Source organism: Diceros bicornis, chromosome 21 (assembly GCF_020826845.1).
Source record: "Diceros bicornis minor isolate mBicDic1 chromosome 21, mDicBic1.mat.cur, whole genome shotgun sequence".
Classification (NCBI taxonomy): domain Eukaryota; kingdom Metazoa; phylum Chordata; class Mammalia; order Perissodactyla; family Rhinocerotidae; genus Diceros; species Diceros bicornis.
In genome coordinates this window covers 23,897,993-23,913,189 of record NC_080760.1, presented here as the reverse complement: position 1 = coordinate 23,913,189, position 15,197 = coordinate 23,897,993, and the positions used below count along the sequence as shown (strand labels likewise).

At 34.2% G+C, this 15,197-nt stretch overlaps 1 protein-coding gene across 3 annotated transcripts in view; it reads right to left on the bottom strand.

The window, feature by feature from the left end:
* The window catches only part of OXR1 (oxidation resistance 1), a 437,591-nt gene that overhangs the window by 396,846 nt on the left and 25,548 nt on the right, over positions 1–15,197 (bottom strand). The window contains exon 1 of one of the 3 annotated variants that reach the window (XM_058564778.1): positions 12,204–12,238. The exons of the other annotated variants lie outside the window; for them this stretch is intronic. The gene's annotated coding sequence lies outside the window, so the exon portion shown is untranslated. Of the gene's footprint in view, positions 1–12,203; positions 12,239–15,197 lie in introns of those variants that run through there. 3 annotated transcript variants of the gene reach the window in all.

Sequence of the window (15,197 nt, the reverse complement as noted above, 5' to 3'; positions counted from 1 at the left end):
ATAGACATTGACCTCACGACACACTCTTAGAGGAAAAAGAGCTCCTTGCAATTTTGGATTCATATAAAATATTTCCTTTTGGTGCTGTACAATGATCACGTGCTCTGTGATCTGCAGTAAGGAAGCCTAGTTTAACCTTGTTTACAGATTTATAATTTCCTGAATTTATAAATTTTTTTCCTCCACATAACACTTATTAAAACAAGTTCTATGGAAACATAGTCCGGGATTCAATAGTCCTCTCAAATCCCTACTGGAAGATTCACAAAAAACCTCTTGTTTAACCTCTAGTAAAAGTAATGATATTATGGATCTCCTCTTCTGTTTTCAGAAAAATTCTGCCACAGAGGCATGGAGGTACATGTTAAAATTTCAACTAATTTAGTGTTGAGGGCTACAGGATGAGAACAGCATATGGCAGTGAGTCTTACACTTCCTACCTACATGAACTGTTTTAGTTCCATAAAAAGCTTTATGGGTTTTTTTGGCAATGGATTCCTGCCACAGAAATAATATATCTTTAGGCTATAACATGGCTGGAAGAATTCATTTTATCCTAGCCATAGGGAGAAAAAACTACATTGGACTAGGGATTCTTCCTCATCACAAAACAGCAAGATGTAGCTTGCAATTGATAATTGTGCTTGTTAAAAGAAAAAAAAATTCTCCCACAGTAAAACACAGTGTCAGCTTACTGGTCATCAATTTAGGAAAATCTCATTAAATTCAAAACACCCAAATGAAAAGCAAACATCCATGGAAAATAGTGTGCCTCATTTGCATGTTTCTAAAATCTACTGCAAGATAGAATATGCTGTACCCTAATTATATTGGTTTTCAGTGGATTTAAAATTAAAATTACAAATTTCTCAAAAAAAATGTAAGTACTTGGGAAATTTAAGAACTTATACAACTCAACAATAAAAAAAGCCAAACAACCCGATTAGAAAATGGTCAGAGGATCTGAATAGACATTTTCCAAAGAAGACATACAGATGGCCAACAAGCACATGAAGATACGTTCAACATCACTAACTATTAGGCAAATGCAAATCAAAACCACAAGCTATCACCTCACACCTGTCAGAATGGCTAGTATCAAAAAGACAAGAAATAACAAGTGTTGGAAAGGATGTCAAGAAAAGGGAATCCTCGTGCACTGTTCGTGGGAATATAAATTGGTGCAGCCACTACGGAAAATATCATGGAGATTCCTCAAAAAACTGAATAGAATTACCTTATGATCCAGCTATTCTACTTCTGGGTATTTTATCTGAAGAATATGAAAACACTAATTTGAAAAGACAAATGCACCCTTATGTTCAATGCGGCATTATTTACAATAGCCAAGATATGGAAACAAACTAGTCCAATGACAGATGAATGAATAAAGAAGATGTGGTATATATATACATACATACAATGGAATAACCATTCACTCATGAAAAAACATAAAATCTTGCCATTTGCAACAAGACAGATGGACCTCGAGGGTATTATGCTAAGTGAAATAGGACAGAAAAAGACAAATACCATATGATTTCACTCATAAATGGAAAATTAAAAAAAATGAACAAATAAAACAAAAACAAACTCATAGATACAGACAGCAGATTGGTGGTTATCAGAGGAGAAAGGGGTTGTAGGGTGGGCAAAATAGGCGAAGGGGGTCAATTGTTTGGCGATGGATGTAGTTTGAAACTAGACTTTTGGTGGTAGTGTATACAGATGTCAAATTATAAAGTTGTACACCTGAAACTTATATAATGTTAAAAACCAATGCTACTTTAATTTTTAAAAAAAGTTCCAAAAATGAATCTGTAGCTCTAACAGCGTGATGTAAGAGAATAGCAAATCTTCACCAATCTTAAGGCAGTCATGAAAATAGCAACTATTTCTCAACATGGGAGAAGCCAATATTCCATCATCCTGAAATGATACTTCACACAGAATTATGACTAAATAGAGTATTAGGATAAAAAATACAAGTGCACATTAAAAAAAATCAAGATTCTCTATACCTTCCTTAAATTTCACTTTGCTTAGTGGTCTCGGATGATCTTTATGATCAAATGTTTCTAATGACCACTTTTCTAAATAAGAAAATACCTCCAAAATACATTCTATGCAATTTAAAGGATTGATTCTCCCAAACAGAAGTTTCTATTTTGGTGTCATCTCATTATCTGGCCTATCCAGATGAAACACCAGACATATACACAATGTAGATACCCTTTGTTAACATCTGAAGGGCTAATTTTAAGTTCAACTCATTTATAGAATCCTCATTAGCTGACAACAGAACTCATATTATATAACAAATTATACAGGTTGCTAGGTTAATCTAAGCTGTATAAATAAGTAGCTTTCAAGAAACTAATAATTTTTATTTTGATTCTTCACAAGTAACACCATAAGATTTAGTTTACCTAAGTACACCAATCTGAGTCACTCAAGCTTGAGAGTACTACAGACTGAATGTCTGTGTCCCCCCAAATTCCACATGTTGAAACCTAATTCCCGATGTGATGGTATTTGGAGGTGGGGCCTTTGGGAAATGATTAGATCATGAGGGCTGTTATTAAAAACATTCCATTAGTGCTCTTATAAAAGAGATCCAAGAAAGTTCCCTTGCCCCTTCTGTCATGTGAGGTCACAGCAAGAAGATGGCCATCTATGAACCAGGAAGCGGTCCCTCATCAGATACTGAATCTGCTAGCACCTTGATCTTGGACTTCCCAGCCTCCAGAACTGTGAGACATAAGACATACATTTCTGTTGTTTATAAGACACCAAATCTATTGTATTGTTATAGCAGCCACGACGGACAAAAAGAGAGTAACCTAACAAGTGAGGAAGCCTGGATAAACATCCAGAGTGCCAGCCAACTTCCAGTATGATCTACAGTGATTCTTGCCTCCTGTAATTCATACCCCTGTGCATCCTCTCCCACAATGAATACAGATAGCTGATATCTCTAAATGACAGAATTCTGTGGAAATGAAGGAGTGTGGCATCTGAGGCTAGGTCATAGATGACATTGTCGTTTCTGCCTTCTTTTCTTGGTTTGCTCAATTTGGCAAAAGCCAGGCACCGTGTTATGAGGACACTCAAGCACGGAGATGCCCAAATGACGAAGAACTAAGGCCTCTTGCCAACAACTAGCACCATGTAAATGAAATACTTGGAAGCCACTCCAAGTCAAGCCTTCACTGCAGCCCTGTCTGGCAAACTAATTTAACTTTGTGAGAAACTTCCAGTCAGAGCATCCAGCTAAGCTGCTTGTAAAGCCTTGACCCACAGAAACTGTGTGAGATGATAAATGTTATTGTATCTTCAAATCATTAAATTGTGAGGTAATTTGTTACACAGTAATGGATAACTACTAAATTGTGGGGTAATTTGCTGCACAGTAATGGATAAGTATACCCAATATCTTTAATCCACAGTGTTTTATAGCTCTTGATGTGTTATACTATGTCTGTTTTATAAGTAAGGTATATGCTTTAGTGTTAGGCATTAAGTGAGGACAGACTTTCAAAGAAGTTGGGCATATCTCTCAAACGTCAAGGATTCATTGTATAGTGAACTATAAGTAGCACGCAAATGTAAGTTCCATGAGGGCAAGGATTGTGTCTTTTTTATTTTCTACTGTATCCCTAATGCCTGGAACAGTGCCTGAATCACATTTAGGTACTTAATAAGTACTAGATGAATGACTGTATGCAGAGTTGGGAGGGCATCTCCCATGTAACTCTCATTAAGCACAAACACTCTTTGCTTTGGAATGCTTTCTGTTATTACAGGAAGGAACACTAGATGGGAAAAAGAATATTTGCTCTGCCAGGTCTGCTTGGAAAACATGTCCTCCACTACTCCAAATGTTCTTCTATGCCTACTCCCTACTTCTCACTACAAGTGATCCTCCACTGAAATTGAAGCTGGCCCTTGAGCTGAGCTAAGATTGAGTTCAGCTGTTTACCTTAATGCACTCCAGGTAGTTTGGTAACACTAGGATTTTTAACTACTGCATGGGAAGTAAAAGAGGGTAGAGAAGGATATGTATACTCAAGATATACTTTGTTCAAGAATATATTGAAATGATATGAAACTCAATATTTTAAACCTCTTAAAATCTTTAAGACTCCCAGTTAAACAGGTTAGCCTCTGTTCCCTCCTATAACTACACAAAAGTAAAAAAGAAGAACTACAATAAGAATAGGAAGGGAAACAATCACAGAGAGAAGAGTTGGGGAGGGGGATATAGAGTATGAATTATAAATGCTGGTAAGCAGAAAAATGAAGGATAATTGACTTAACAGAGCAGAGAGAGCTGAAAGCTCAATGCCAAGCAGTGGTAGCGAGGAGTACCAGCCAAGCAGATTCACTTGATAGAAATCAGAAAAAGGTAGGAATAGGGAGTATCTTGTATTTCTGAAGGCAGCGGCAAGGATGGGGCTAAAAAGGATGTTGGTTGAAAATCTAAGAAGCATATAGGCCCTTAGATCCAATCCTCTACCCTGAGCAACTAGATGATTATACCTCCTCAACCCAGGTAAGAGAATGGCTGTTCAGTCTCCTAAATGTTGAATCAAAGTATAAAAGAGCCCAGGGAGAGGCAAGAGATAAGGAGTCATAAAGAAAACAGGCAATAAGTAAATGTCTAGTGAATGTCTATCTACTAAAAAGTAATCCCCCTCCACCACACAGTCCAACCACCGTGTGCTACTTAGTTCTAAGTATGCTTGCAGTCTGGTAGGAAGTTCAGACTATTCCTCTCTGAGCAAACTGACAAGAACAAGATAAAATACTTATAGTTACTAGATGTTTGGTATATAAACTATAGGTATAGATATAGACATATAGTTTGGTATATATACCAAATAAAATGATTAAAAATGAATAAATAACAATACAGTGCAGCTTACCAATCAACAAGTTCTGCCTTGAATACAGGTAGACAATTGGCCTTTAAATGCCTCATATGCAAATATGAACAGACAAGATAGAGACCAAGGAAACAAGAAAAAATGAAAAAAGCAGAGAACAGAAGAAAACTAAAATCAATAAGAGAAGATGTGCAAACACGAAACAAGAACAGGATATTCTAAAAAAATGATTGTGCAAATTAAAATTAAGAGCAGAAATAATACATCCAAAAAAGAGATGGAAGATAAATTTGAAGAAATCTCATTCACAAAGTAAAACACGAAGGAGAAAAAGATAGAAATTAGAGAGGAATGATAAGAAAATTAAGAGGACCCACTAAGCTCGTCTAATATCCACATTATAGGAGCTCCAGAAACGTAAAACAGAAAACCAAGGGAATCATCAAAGAAAATGTTTCAGGGGGCTGGCACCGTGGCATAGCAGTTAAGTGCATGCACTCTGCCACCGGCGGCCCGAGTTCAGATCCCAGGCGTGCACTGATGCACCACCTGTCAAGCCATGCTGTGGCAGGGTCCCATATAAAGTGGAGAAAGATGCGCACAGATGTTAGCCCAGTGGCCGGTCTTCCTCAGCAAAAAGAGGAGGACTGGCACAGATGTTAGCTCAGGGCTGATCTTCCTCACACACAAAAAAAGGAAACTGTTTCAGAAAGTACACTAGACCTGAAGTACATAAGTGACCAGATAGAAACGGTCTGCTAAATATTTCATATAATGAATAAAAATTGATCCAACCTAAGGCATACCAATATAAAATTTCAGAACCCTGAGAACAAAGAGAAATCCCTAAAAGCTTTAATCAAAGAAAACAAAAAAACGCAGGCCAAAACCAAAATATCAGGTAGCAAAATAGCATCAGACATCTCAACAACTAAGTGCTAAAAGAAAGAGGAGAAATGCCTTTATAATTTGGGGGGAATGGGCCAGCCCCGTGGCTTAGCGGTTAAGTGCGCGTGCTCCGCTGCTGGCGGCCGGGGTTCGGATCCCGGGCGCGCACCGATGCGCCGCTTCTCTGGCCATGCTGAGGCCGCGTCCCAGATACAGCAACTAGAAGGATGTACAGCTATGACATACAATTATCTACTGGGGCTTTGGGGGGAAAATAAATTAATTAATTAAATCTTTTTTAAAAAAATAAATAAATAAAATAAAATAAAATTGGGGGGGGATATTTCTAACCTATATTTCTATACCCAGTCAAACTATCAATCAATGTGAAATTAGAATAAAGGCATTTTAAGACCATGTAATATCTCAAAAATGTACCTCCAATTATGTAATCTTTCTCTGTAAGTCATAAGAGGATTTGCCTGCCTAAAATGAGAGAGGAAACTAAGAAAGGGAAGACATGAGATCAGAGGGGAGGAAGTCTGAGACAAGAGAGAAGCAAAGGGAATTTTCAGGATGACACTGAAGGGAAATTATGCATGACAGATGTGCAGCAGAATTACAGAGTGACTAATCTAGATGGGAACAAGAAGATAGATGGTTATAACACAGCTATCTGAGGAATATCTCCAAGAAAACAGAACTAAAAACAAAAACATGATAGAGTGCCTGATTTTTATGAAGTTATTGAGAAGAAATTTACATTTCTGATGGAGAGTTTAGATCAAATGAAAAAGAAAAAGGAGAGAGAAAGTGCATCAATTATTAACTCCAGGAAAAGCAAAACATTGTTAAAGAAAAGAAATGTAATCAACAATGAATAACATTTTCATAGTCATAATTTTAGCACTAAAAATTGACTTAAGTGAAAATTGATATAACCAACTAGAAAAATGTAGGAAAAGACATTTTAAAATTTATTCCTATCTTTCATAGTAGGAAATCAGAAGACATTACAATTACACTACATTTCTGCAAAACAGAAACATGAAGAAAAGAAGACATTTAGAAACATAGAGGTAAATCTGAGAAAAAGCAGCTAAAAATGTTGAAAGTGGTTCCCCTAACGGATAAGAATAGTGAGATGAGGAGAAAAGGGACAGAGTACTGCTACATTTTGTTATAAACCTTATAAAACTACTGACTTTTAATTAAACTAGACATGTATATTAATTTGATAAAAAATAAAATTTAGATTTAAAAGAGCAAAGCTAATTGACTTTCCCAAAGAATACTAAATAAAACATGAGAAAAATTCCTCCACATATGAATACAATGGGAGGAAAAAAATTGCATCTTTCAAAGGAAAAAATATTCACCTCTCTAAGAGTGAGAAATTCTCATTTCTTCATTGTTCCTCAGACAGAAAAGTCTTCAATAACTAACTTTTTATATTAATATAGTCCAGATATAGTTTCAAATATTGACTAATATAAAGCTAAACAAATGAGACTTGTTTTGGGTCCATTAAGAAAGGATACAATTATCTCACATATCCTGGAATATGTTTCTGCTACTTCATTGCCTATGTAAACATGTCTACATAGATATACGGCTACATGCATACGTCTGCATACATACATACACACACACATACATATACACAAATTATTTCAAATTTGGATGAAGGATCTAGAAAGATAATTTTGCTATGATTTGCGAAGAACTGATTGTATTTCTCTGAAAATGTTTTGCTCAACATAAGAATTTCAACTTATAAATCTGTAAGTTAGATAGATCATATTTATGAGTATTATTTTGAATAAGATCATTTTTATGAGTATTGTTTTGAGTAACGAACACAGCCAAATATTTCAGTGAATATGTAAATTTTGGAAAAGTACACTTGTCCTAAATTTTGGAGTTTTTAGTTTCAGAAGTTATACATCATTTGTTTTCCAATTAAGTCTACTGACTTTCTTGATGACAGACTCAATAAGTTTTAAAAAAAGACTATATTACAGAAAAATTAGGTATTTCATGAATATATTTACAACTATCTAGCCAACAAAATAGTTTTATTTACAAATAGATTGAGAATAGATTTTATAACAGAAACAGAAATTGCATCTGTTAGTAACCGATTCAAGTAATCCTTTCTTGTATGAGAACATGTCTTGTAAATACTTCCTGTAGTCAGAGTTCTAAAGCTTTTCAGAATAGTACAATTGAAATCACATATTGTCTCAAACTGAGAAATATCTGTTGTTCTTTGTCAACAATTTATAAATAATAAGAGCCATAAGCAGGTAAATATTGAGTATTTTCCTATGTCAATCAAAACATTTAGCTGACTTTAAATTTTATTTTGTGTAGATCTTTTAGTACTACATAGAATTTTATGCAAGAGAGAGTTTCTGAATGCATTCTAGCATTTTTTGAAAAAAGAAGCTTTTAGGCATTAATCAATAGAGGATTAATTATATAGAAGCTTCTTGTTGTGTAGATATTCACCTGTACCTTCTTTCTTTGGATTTTGATCTAATTAGAAAGCAGTTAACAGGGAGGAAGCTGCAAATACACAGGGCAGGCAAGGAATTCTTGGACCCTTCCAGGTCTGACCAGGGCAGCATTAGATTATTGACCTATAGTAGATACCACCCATTTTCAGGAAATGGACTCTGACAATCACTGCCTTTACTCTATATCCTCAGATACCTCACTCCAAGAATTTGTACCCATTGACCTAACATCTTGAGAGATGTCTACAGATTACAAGAAGAAATTCAGAAGTCAACACTTAAATCATTTCTTAAGTTCATGCCACTATCTTCCCGATTCAAATTGTTCAATCATTTAAAATATATCCCTAGGAATCAAATACACCCCAGGCCACTGTGCTACCTGCTGAGGATGCAGCCTTCAAAAGGACACATATATGGTTTCTTCCTTTATGACACTTACATTCTTGTGGGAGATATATACAGACAAAAAGAGAACACAAAACAGGACAAAAAAGTCCTGGAGCAAGTGAGCATGAAATCTAAGTCTAAGCCACAAATGTTATGGATAGAGTACTTGAACCTGAGGAAACAAAATATGCAAAAGCCCAGAATGAAACAGAATGAGTCACATTCTGGAAACCAGAAGATTACGGGTGGATGAAGAGTGTAAGGAAGAGAAAGAGCTGGCAAAGGATGAGGCTGGAGAGGCGGGTGGGTGCCAGGCCATGAAAGATAAAGGTTTTTGAACGTTATCCTGAGGACAGTGGGGAAATCACAACATCTTTTAAAATTTTATTTCCACCAAAGTGCTATGTGTACACAGTAACATATTTGATTGATGGCAAAGCTTGTGCTGAAAAGCAATGCTCGAGCATGCCCACACCTTCCTCCACTGTACCATTCCCAAGAAGCAACCTCTTCTATCCATTTCTCATTTTAGGTCACTTGATGCCTCCCAACTCTAAATAAAATGATGATTTCTTGAGGACTCACGCTATTCATTCTTCTCTTTCACAATTTTTGATAATCATATTATTATTTTTATAAATTTAAATATAAAGTCAGTATCCCCTTGTCCTGCTGTGTAAGGTGAAACTAAAAGTGCTTCTACTTCTCCCTCCATCTTTGCATTCCCCTCTTCATCTCTCTCCTTTGGCTGGCTAACATTTTCCTTTATTATTGCAAACTTATTAACATCTACATTCTATTTTAAAAATCTACATAAAATTTATATAGAGTAAAATGCACATATATTAAGTGTACAACTGGATAAGTGTTAGCAATTGTACACACCTCTGTAACCAACATCCTACTCAAGATATGGAACAACTCCATTATCCCAGAAAGTTCTCTCACTTCCCCTTGTAGTGTAGTCAATTCTCAACCCCCAGAGGCAACCCCTCTTTTGATTTGCTATCACTCAGATTAGTTTTGCCTATTCTAAAAATTCATAAAAATGGAATCATACAATATGTACTATTCTTTCACTCAACATAAAGTCATAGAGACATCCATGTTTTTGTGTGTATCAGTACTTCATTTCTCTCTCTATTGTTAAGTAGTATTCTATTGTATGAATACACCACAATTTGTTTATCCATTCTTTTGTTGGTGAACATTTGGGTTTTTTCCAGTTTTTAGCTATTACAATTAAAGCCACTATGAATATGTACAACTATTTTTGTAAACAAAGCTTTCCATTTGTTTTAAATAAACACCTTGATCTAGTTATAGTCTAGGTGTACGTTTAATGAGACCAAGTGATAATGGATTCCCACAGCTTTAAATCCCAACTTATTATGAATAAGCATGTAATAAAATTATTAACTTTAAGGATTTATACATCGGTGCATTGTGAATCCAAAATTGCTGAACCTTACGTGAAGATTAAGTCTGAACACTTATGTCTAATATTGCAATTTAGGAGCCATCAAGAAAATTATTCCTTTGATGTCCCCAAAGGAGAAACATCTTAGTACAAGGAAATTTTTTAAACTAAACTATATAATAGTATCAATAGCTCTTCAAAATCTAGAAAATCAGATTCACACTGCATTTTAATGGAAAAAAAAGCTTTGAAGGTATGGGGAAAAATGCACAATGAAGGTAACCTAAAAAGTAGGAAATAACCCACTTTGCTTCCTAAGAATCTAAACCCACTGGATAATCTCGTATCCTCTCCTGAAGTATTTAAGTAGATTAGCAAAGAGTCCTCTAGTTTTTACTCTAGGATACAAACTATGGCTTTGAGTTAGAAATAGCAATATAAACCTCTCTATCCCAGTTATAAGTGGGAACAAAATAGAAGGAAAATCTAACTGACATAGTTATACAAATGGTGATGGAGCAAAACTACAGAACAGAGAATCCATCTTAGACACAGACACTGCTAAGAATAGACGTTGGGCCTGGAGAAATCAAGGGGTACATTGACAGATTAAAAAAAAATGAGCAGTAGCCATAGCAGAACATAATGGATGGGTGTTTGGGGGATGTTTGACGATAAAAATGGAGGTTCAAAATTATTATCCACACAGCTAAATAAATCATTAAATATTATTTTAATCTAACATGTCTCAAGTTAACGTAAAAAAATCAAAGATCATTTTTATTATAGCAAAAAAATAACTATTAGCAAAATCATGAAAAGAATTATTTAAATCTATCTCCTAAGCTGATTTAAATTTATTTAATTGGAGTGTTTTCCTTATCCAGAGCTGTTAACATGTAAAGGTATATTTGCTAAATATGACTCTAAAGTAATATTTGAAAGCATGTACCTTCACACATGTTGAATCTTAAGCTGGAAATATATATCAACTCTTTTGGTTAACTTTTTATAAAATATATTTTGGAGATTAAGAAAAAATTTTAAAATAACACAAATTTTAGTACCAAAAAAAGAGACTAAAACATAGAAGAAAAAATGATTAAAATACAATTAACTGAGGGAGGGAGTGCACAGGAAAAGAAGGTACTGTAACATCTTCAACTGTAATGAATATAATTTTTTTCTATATAACAGTTTTACCTTTAGCCGAACTAGTAATTTCTTCTTCTCCTTTGGAAGGCAAAAGCACAAAATCTCTGAACCTAGTTTTATTCCTTTCTTTATAAAATATTATATTACTTAAAGTGACATGGAGCAAAGGAGAGGTAATTCTGGTAGAGATTATTACACTTTTATCTCTGCTCAAAGTAAGGAAAACTAATTTAAACTAGGCATGTGGCTTCCATTTATACATTAGCTGAACTGCCAGCTACTGTGAATTACATTGTTATCATGCCAGACCATGACCCCAATTAACAGTGAAACTAAAGTTTCCTTGATTCAAAGCTATAACCTGCCAAGAGATTTCCCCCCAAATAACCATTCAGACCTGAGTTGTACAACATGGTAGCTATTAGCCACATGTGGCTATTACGCACTTGGAAAGAGGTTAGTACAATGGAGGAGCTGAATATTTTTAATTCAATTGAGATATGCTATAAGTGTAAAATACACACCAAATTTTTAAGATTTAGTATAAAAAATGTTAAATATCTCATTGATACTTTTAATATTCCTTACAGGTTGAAATGTTAATATTTTTTACACATTGGGCTAAACAAAATGTATTATTAATAATTTCACCTGTTTCTTTTTGCTTCTTTAATGTTGCTACTAGGAAATTTAAATTTACATATGTGGCTCACATTACATTTCTGGTCTAAATTCTTTAAAAGAAAACAAACAAAAACAGAGCATCTGGTTCTGATAGGTTTTAAAAGCTACAGATTCATTTGACTTTGTTCGAATTGAAATGCACAATGATTAAGTCCAATATTTTTGGGGACTAACAGGTTGGTTCTGACAATTTACTGATCATGCATAATTCCAAGCTGAGACTTGAGACAGCAGGAAAGATCAAATTCCAAACACCCAAGGAAATGTGTCTTTAAGCAGAAGACAAAGAACGTAAAATGAGATGGTAAGAGTCCAGTTGTTTTCCTTTTAAAAGAAATACATGAAATATTTAGGAATACAAGTGATGAGTCAAGATTTTGGGTTAATAAAGAAGTTCAGCTACCATTTAGAGATTAGAAAGAGATTAAATCGTGTCACAATACCAAACTAAATTAGAGAGGATTTGATTTAAAACAACTCAAATTTAATCAGGATCTCAACCACTAGCAGAAAGACTTAATTGAATCAATTTTCCTGAAAAAAGTAATTAAAAATTATATGCACTAATGTAGCCAAACAATTTTATTTAATGAAATACATAAGGCATTTTAAAGTAATGATTTTTACTATTTATAGGTAAATCTTTTAATAATTTACACAGCTAAAAAGAGAGAGGTGAATAATGCTATTTTATTTTAGTTGTTCTTACAAAGCTAAGTGAAATACATACTTGTTAAACCACTAGTAGATATTACAGTTTTGGAAGGTGAACCACATACTCAAGTATATTTACCTGACAGGTATCGGAGAGGAAACCAGACCAATTTAAAAATATTTAGTGAAAATTTTAATTAAAACAAGTTTATGTATTACACATATTTTACTCCAAAATATGTAAAATGTTTCATTAAATAGATAGCTGTGTCCATAGATGCTAAATAGAACCATGAATGCTAAAAATGCCAACACTGACTTTGAATCCTGGTTTTTAATCTATTCAGGAGGTTTACCTCAAAGATTAAATGAAGTAATACACACAAACTTCCAAGTTTATAGTAGAGTAAGAATCCAGTAAAGTTTACTTCTTTACCTACAGATATGAAATATATACATTCAAAAAATTAAAGATAAATTGAACCAAATCAATACAGAAAATTAAAAAATTAGACTAACTTATTCAGGGTTTTGCTTTTCATATTTGTCATTTAGAAAAGACAGGTATGCATTGCTTTTTTTCCTTTCTTCCCTCAAAATATTCAATCTATTGCTTTTTTCTTCCTCATTATACTTTACCGCCATACTTAGGTCATAGTTTCTAAATGATTCTCAATGTTTTTTTAAGGCATAGGTTAACCCTTGACTATAAAATTTATTAAACTTAGTATTGTGGAAAAACAAATTGCTGAATTCAAATATTTCAGAAAGTTCTTCTGACTGAAGAATGATTCTAGAACTCAGGAAAAGAAGACTGACAACAAACCAGAGAAAAGTAGCAGGTGGCCATTAACTCTATAAAGTTACGATGCCAACATTCCCCTATAACTTCAAGCCATATGTAGGTAGGTTCTTCTTTGGTTATTTCTTTCTTATCCCTACTATCAGTGACTTAACAAAATTGATTTTTATTTTTATCTACTCTGCTTTTAATTCTCTCATGTGACAGAGACTTCTGTTTTCTCTTAGAAGGAAATATGGCCAGAACTACATTTCTATTTCTGATTCCTAAGAGGAAGAATTTTTATTTAGATGTAAACAAGTTATCCTGAATAACTGAGGCATTTACTGAGTCCTTAAAATAAGGCTCAACATTTTTACATGTTCTGTCATATAACTCTTAGAATATCTCTGCAAATCATTAAACCTCTCTGAGGAAGTTTCTATTATTCACTCACCTTTTTAACAAAAAATGAAATTAAAGTTCAAAGAGGTTATTACTTAACTTACCCAAAATCACACAGATACTATATTTTTTAGACTCTAAAATGGGCTAGTTTCACTTTAATGGCATCCCTGAAATCTGGATACTATTTACAATCAATAGTGTTTGCATTTGATGAAATTCAGTAATAAGAGCACTATGGCAGGGATTTGTTCAAACCAAACCCCCCTGCTCCTCTACATAATTGCATTACAATGGTTAGATGGGTCTAACCCTGGAGCTCAAAACTTGACTGAGCTCCCAGTCCCTGTAAATTTCAAAGCCTGACTACATTTTTATTCTTCTATTAATTGAGGACTGAAATCAATCCATCAATACATAAAAACTAAATTAATACAATAAAATTTTAAATAGAGTATTTTACACGTATAACATGAAGACACCTCAACTCTTGAATTATATAATACAACTAAGTAGTGAAATCAATACCTAAGTATAGCTGAAATATACAGTGATCACAAAATTTATAAACAATACCCTATAGGTAACAAGCATCCCTTCCTCAAATTATTTGGCTCCAGGTAACATTCATGATTCCTAATTTGGGGGAATTTTAGTTATAACCAAACACACACTATAGTGAAAGTCAAGAATCTTGACTTTACATCCCAGCTTTTATATGACTTGGGTTTTATCGCTTCATATTTTTGGACCTTAAAATTGTCACATTTTACAACATAAGGGTTTGAGTTATTTTGAAATCTTCCAGTTCTAAACCTAAACTACCTATTCTCTCACCCAGATATAAAGAAGAAAAAGAAGAGTGAGGAAAAATAATGAAATTATCCAACAGAAATTACCCAACAGCGTTTCCACAGAGATACCCTGAAAGGCAGCTCTATGAAGAGATTCTTCCTCCCTCGTGGAAAGCAAAGCATTGATACATAGTGTTCCCAAGCTCTATTCAATTGAACCTCTTCAAAAAGGTAATAGAGAAGTTGTTCTTTTTCAATATCTGTACCACTGACTTTTATGAAAGAGAACTGAAGTAATGATGGTTTTCCTGGCAAGTTACGTCTTGATCTGTCTCTGAAATGTCTGTACAGCACGGTCCTTATGCCACAGATGAGTCACTGCATGCCTTGGGTCGAATATGTGTAGAACATCATAAAAACAATGATTCACAGTGCACTTCATGCTGCAAATGACTCAGTAATTCATTTTTCTAAACACTTTAACTGAGGGATCTATGTATAACCGAGAAAATTGTCTATATTGAACAGAAATATGGAAATCCACATACGAAATTAATTTAGAGGCAAGAAATCTTCTAGGTCACTCATTGGAACTAGCCCATTCTATCCAAACGG